The 5,370-nt window shown below is 58.6% G+C and overlaps 1 non-coding gene across 1 annotated transcript; it reads left to right on the forward strand.

Moving 5' to 3' along the window:
- The first annotated feature begins 3,296 nt into the window (after positions 1-3,296).
- On the forward strand, positions 3,297-3,378 carry TRNAS-AGA (transfer RNA serine (anticodon AGA)). The gene has a single exon. It is a non-coding gene; the product is annotated as a tRNA-Ser (tRNA).
- Positions 3,379-5,370: the final 1,992 nt, after the last annotated feature.

Raw genomic sequence — 5,370 nt, forward strand, 5'->3', positions numbered from 1 at the left:
GGCCCCCCAGCACCATGACACACAGGTGCAGCCCACACTCCCCTTGCACAAGGGGGTAGCCATTGCTGTGTGGAGACTCACTACCCTGGACAGCCACCAGTCATTTGGCCACCAATTGGGGGTGGGCAGGGCCACCAGTGCGGCTGTTCTGCTGGAGGTAGGGCATGCTTGGGGCACCTCCCCACCACGGGGAGGAGGGCTACCAGGCAAGCGGCACCCTCAGAGACAGGGGAGAGGGACAGGGTGGGGTGGCTGGGGCCCGGTGGGGGGAGAGGAAGGGGATGCATGGAGCACCCCACCACTCACACATGGACATGTTCTCCCCACACACCATTCAGGTCTTCTGGGCAATCAAAAACAACCTACTTTACTGGGTTGTCCATGTCTGGGATCTGCAAGTCACCCTAATGGGGGCTGAGAAGCTGGACTTCCCCAAGTGCTTCAGAGCTCTGGACGGGACCCACATTGCTATCCGGGCCCCAGAGTGCAGCACAGGCATCGTCATCAATTGCAAGGGGTACCATTTTGGGGTGCTCCAGACCCGCGTGGACACCAAGGGGCAATTTATGGCATTCTGTGTGGGTTTGTCTGGGTGAGCCCACAATGCAGGTATCTTCCAACTCATGGCTCTGCTGCAGCATGCAGGAGAAGACATCCATCCCAACCTGGGAGCTACCAAATGGGGACACCACTAGCCCCCCTATATAATGCCCAGTGCCATTTACCCCTTGCATGAATGGCTGATGTGGCCCTACATGGGACATACTGAGCCCAGCCAGGACGTTTTTATTTAGTTCCTAAACTGGGCTTGCAATATTAGGTGGCTGAAGGGCACGTTCAGGGCCCCCTCAGAATACTGGAGGTCATCCCACGCAATGTACCAGATGTGGTGGGTACATGCTGCTCCCTCCACAACACCGTGGAGGTAAAGCAAGAGCCGTTCATGCAGGGGTAGGTTTTGGGTCTGGCCACGGCTCCAAGCAGCTGGCTGCTTTCCCGTGCTGTCAGGCACAGAGGGTCAGGGTGCAGGTCAGTAAGTTCCTTTGGGAGGCCTTTGTCCGGGGGCCCATGTGACCCCCCAACATACAGCCACCACCACAACTCCCTTCCCATGCACCCACCTCTCACTATCAACCCCCTCCCACACTCCCATACCCTCCTGGCCTCCCAATAGACACCAGGGACAGGGAGTGTTGCTAAAGAAAGTATTTCATGAAACTCTGGCAATGGATTCCAAACTGCATAAACAGAAGTGTAAACGATTGACAAGAGGGATGGGGAACTATAGACAATGGGGTCCTGGGGTGGGCAGTGGGGGCAATGGAACTTAGAGGAGGTCTTGGAGAGGGGGTGGGGTAACAGAAGTCAGAAAGGGCTCTGGGGAGCGGGTGGGAGGCCACAGTCCATATTCTCACAAGGTCTGGGATGGGGTTGGGACCATCAGGAGGTGGGGACAAGGAAGGGGTCCAGTGGGCTCAGGCTTGGGCTCACTGGGGGCTACAGGAAGGGAGGGAGGGGATGGGGGAAGGTTGGGGGGAGCAGGGCAGCAATGTCAGTGACTGTGGGTGGAGGGGTGGGGGGAACTGTGGGACACTGTGAGGGACGTGTGGAGGGAGGAGCTGCAGGGGCTGTGGGAGGGACTGGTGATGGGGTGGGAGTCTGAGCCAGGCACTTGGGCACACCCTGTGTGAGGGTGTCCAGGCTGCCTGCCACCCAACCCCAGGCCTCCTGCTCCATCACCAGCCTCTCCTGCGTGACAGCAGTCACGTCCTGCAGGGGGGTGGTGTGAGCAGTGACAGCAGCAGCTTCCTCCTCCCCACAGTGGCACCAGCACATGCCCTAGCACTGGCCCCATGTGGGCGCTCTTAGGGGTGCAGTTCCAGCCCCCTCGCCCTCTGGTGTGGGCCTTTCTGGCTTGTGTACAGGCCTTGTCTGGCCCCTGGATGGTGCAGCTCTGGAGACAGAAGGGGACCCAGGGAAAGGCCATCAGTACCATGACCTGGCCCTGGGGGCTGTGTGCCCCCCTCCACCTTGTCCCCCCATCTGGCCTGGGGTCCCTGAGGGATCTGTGTGGCTGGGGGGTCCCTGCGTGGGTGGGACATATGCAGTGTAGCTCAGCCTCCCTCCCTGGGCATGCAGCCCGTGGTGCTGTCCACAGGGGCAGGTGCTGAGTGTTGCATGAGGCCCCCATTGAGGCTCAGGGAGCACAGCCATGTGGGGTGCATCCAGACTGGAGCTGGTGGCTGTGTGAGTGGCCCACTGCTGGCCTCCCCTCCCCTTGTGCCAGGCATCCAACATGCACGAAACCTACCTTGGTGGTTAGAGGAACTCAACGGAGGCCCAGGTGGAGGGGGCCCAGATGGAGACCTCTGAGGACACAGAGATGATGAGGACCCCATTGCTGGAACCCCTGTCATGGCTCTGGGCTTCTGTTCCTGTGCCTGTTGGGTGGGAGCTGCTGCCTGATACTGGTCCTGACACCTCCTGCAGCCCCCTGGCAAGCTCCATCTGACCTGGTCGTGTGTAGGACGTGGGGGGTCAGTGCTGCCTCCTAGGAGGCCGTTGAGCTCCTGGAAGTGGGGCAGGTAGCGTCCACTGCCCCTCGAGTGGCTGGCCTCATCCTGGGCCTGGCAGTCGGCCTGCCACAGTTCCTTCACTTTTCTCCCCAGTAGTTCAGCTGCTCAGGTGGGGTGACCCTCGGAGCTCAGGCCAGAGAACAGGTGGCTGAAGGCTGCAGCATCCTGGCACCAGCCAGTCATGTGGAGAAGCAGGTCCTCATTCCCCAGAGTGTCAGAAGTCCTTAAACTCAGTCTCACTCCAGGAGGGGCCCTCGTCTGCGTCCCCTGGCTGGGCTCCTGACACACCTCAGATGGGTTGAAGGGGGGTCTGGGGGATACAGGGCTGTGGTCACTGGCCATGGATTGCCCCATGGAACTTTCACCTGGCAGAATGATCCCCCTCCCCCACCATCTGCTGCCCCAGGGCCACAGTTCCCTCGAATGTTCCCTGGGGACATAGAAAACATTTTGCTCTGTGCACCAAGGCCTGGGCAGATGTGCACCTCCAAGAGAAACACCGGCTGCTGCCTGTGGGGCTCTGCTAATTAGCCAGGCAGCACCTGCATCTCTCCTGAGCAGCCGCCCAAGCACACAGCTTCCAGGGACACTGCCGGGGTCGGGGCTGAGGAAAGGGGAGGGCAGCAAACCCCACCAGCTGTCTGGCAGTGTTCCTGACCAGCCTCGGCCCACCGAGCATTCACCAGGGCCTCTGGCCTGGGGGGTGGAAAAAGTCTCACAGCTGTGATGGCCGAGTGGTTAAGGCGTTGGACTAGAAATCCAATAGGGTTTCCCTGCGCAGGTTCAAATCCTGCTCACAGCGAGGGCTTCGCTTTAGCCACATCCTGGAACCAGGACAATACAGCAGCACAGGCCCTGAGACACTGCTCAGGGGCTGTCTGTGACCAGTGTGTGTAAGAGGTCAGGGGAGTCTGTGCCTGGGGGAAATGCTGATCCTGGGGCATGGTCACTGCTCTGGCTGCTGCTGGGCCCATCCTGTCTCCTTTGTCAGCCCAAGAGTCCTACATGCACCTGTGTCCCCTGCAGTGCTTCTGCCTGGGCTGAACAGGACCTGAAACACAGCCAGGGGGCAGCCCTGGCTCAGCTGCAGAGTGGGACGTGGGCAGCTGCCTCTGAGGGAAGGGCCTGTTCCCAAGGTTGGCTCAGGGGCTCTGGTCTCTCCCAGCTCCTGAGCTGTGCAGTACACAGCTGGGAAAGGGACAGACACTTGCCCAAGGGGGAATGAAAGTCACAATCTCCTCTCTGCCCCAACAGCAATAGACAGATCTGCAGAACCAGACACAGGGGCTGGGGCAGGTCTCCATGTGACTGTGCCAAACCCTGTGCAAGCTCTGGCTTGTTTTGTGCTTGTCTCCAGCTGGGGCAGAGCCTCTTCAGGACACACCTCCTGCCCCACAGCTGAAATGAGCCCCACAGATATGAGGCCCCACTGAGGGAGTGGCTGATTTTCTCCCACACTGTGACGATGGCTGCAGACCACGTGCTGCTTGGGGGTGTCCTTAGTGAGGGGTTGGTGGTGGGGAGCAGCCTGGCTCAGAGATGTTATGAAGATTCTCAGGCCACATGCAGTCATGGTCCTCCCCTCCTCTTGCACTGCCCTCTGTGGCTTTTCAGCCTTCCCCTCGAGGTGTCAGTACCAGCTGCCCCACCTCCAGGTGCCTAGAGGAGGACAGGTGAGCTGGGCTCCAGCCTGGGACTCCTCCTCTCCCCTTCTGTCCCTTGAATTTTTAGCCTGGTCTTGATGCTCCTTCATTTAAGTGCCATGTGTGCAATGGGAATAGCCTGGCAGCTCCAGGACCACTTGTGAGGGCATCAGGAGAAGCCATGAGAAACACATCCTCAGCCCACATCTATCTCTACACACGCTGCTGAGTTCTGGGGCCCCAACCTTTTGCACCCAGGTTGACGAGCCAGCCCAACCCAAGACCTGGCTCCAGTGGGCCTCATTCATGCAGCAGGAGGAAAAAGACCTCACTCAGGTACCCCTGGGGACAAAATAGCCCAGCCCTTGGAGAAGATGAGATTTACAGTAGAGCACCACCAGGTCCCCCTGAGATTTGAACTATGGCAAATACCAGACACCAATCTCTAGGGTGGGGGAGCTGCTGTCCTGTCTCAGGGCTCCTCGTCGATGCCGTGTTGGTGACTCACAGTGAGGCACCAGAGATGGAGGTGACGCAGCAGAGACAAAGGGGAGTGGAGGATGGTTGTACCCTCTAGGTACAGAATGTGCTGAAAACAAGGGTTGTGAAGTCTCCCAGCAGCCACCTCACAGCAGAGGTCCTGACCAAGAGACAGCTGCCCCATGGAGAAGACGCCCCATAGCAGAGGCTGTCTCCCTGAGTAGCAGCATGCCAAGGGCTGAGGCAGCTGCCCCACAGAAGATCTCCCTGGGAGTAGAGTGACTGACAGAAATGACAGCCCAAACACAAAAGAAGAAACAACTGCAGGAGCAACACTGACAGAGTGGGCAGAAATGAGGCCCCTCAAGTGTGTTTGCCGACTGCTTCAAGAACCTGCCCTGCTGCCTTTTCCAAGATCCCCTTTCTCTCCCTGGATTTTACCTCACAATGCTTCCATGGAGGGAGCCCTGCGCAATCCATATCTTACACAGCAGTGACGACTGCCCTGTACCCTCACAACAACTTCAAGCATTGATGAGACTCCTCAGTTCTTACACTGGGTGATTGCCTAGATTGTGACTTTACAACAACATGTTGTTTACAATAGACAAAGGCTCATTGCTTTGCCTGTTCCATTCAGGCTTTGTTTCCAAGGCATTACATAAGCACAC

Source organism: Carettochelys insculpta, chromosome 7, assembly GCF_033958435.1.
Source record: "Carettochelys insculpta isolate YL-2023 chromosome 7, ASM3395843v1, whole genome shotgun sequence".
Classification (NCBI taxonomy): domain Eukaryota; kingdom Metazoa; phylum Chordata; order Testudines; family Carettochelyidae; genus Carettochelys; species Carettochelys insculpta.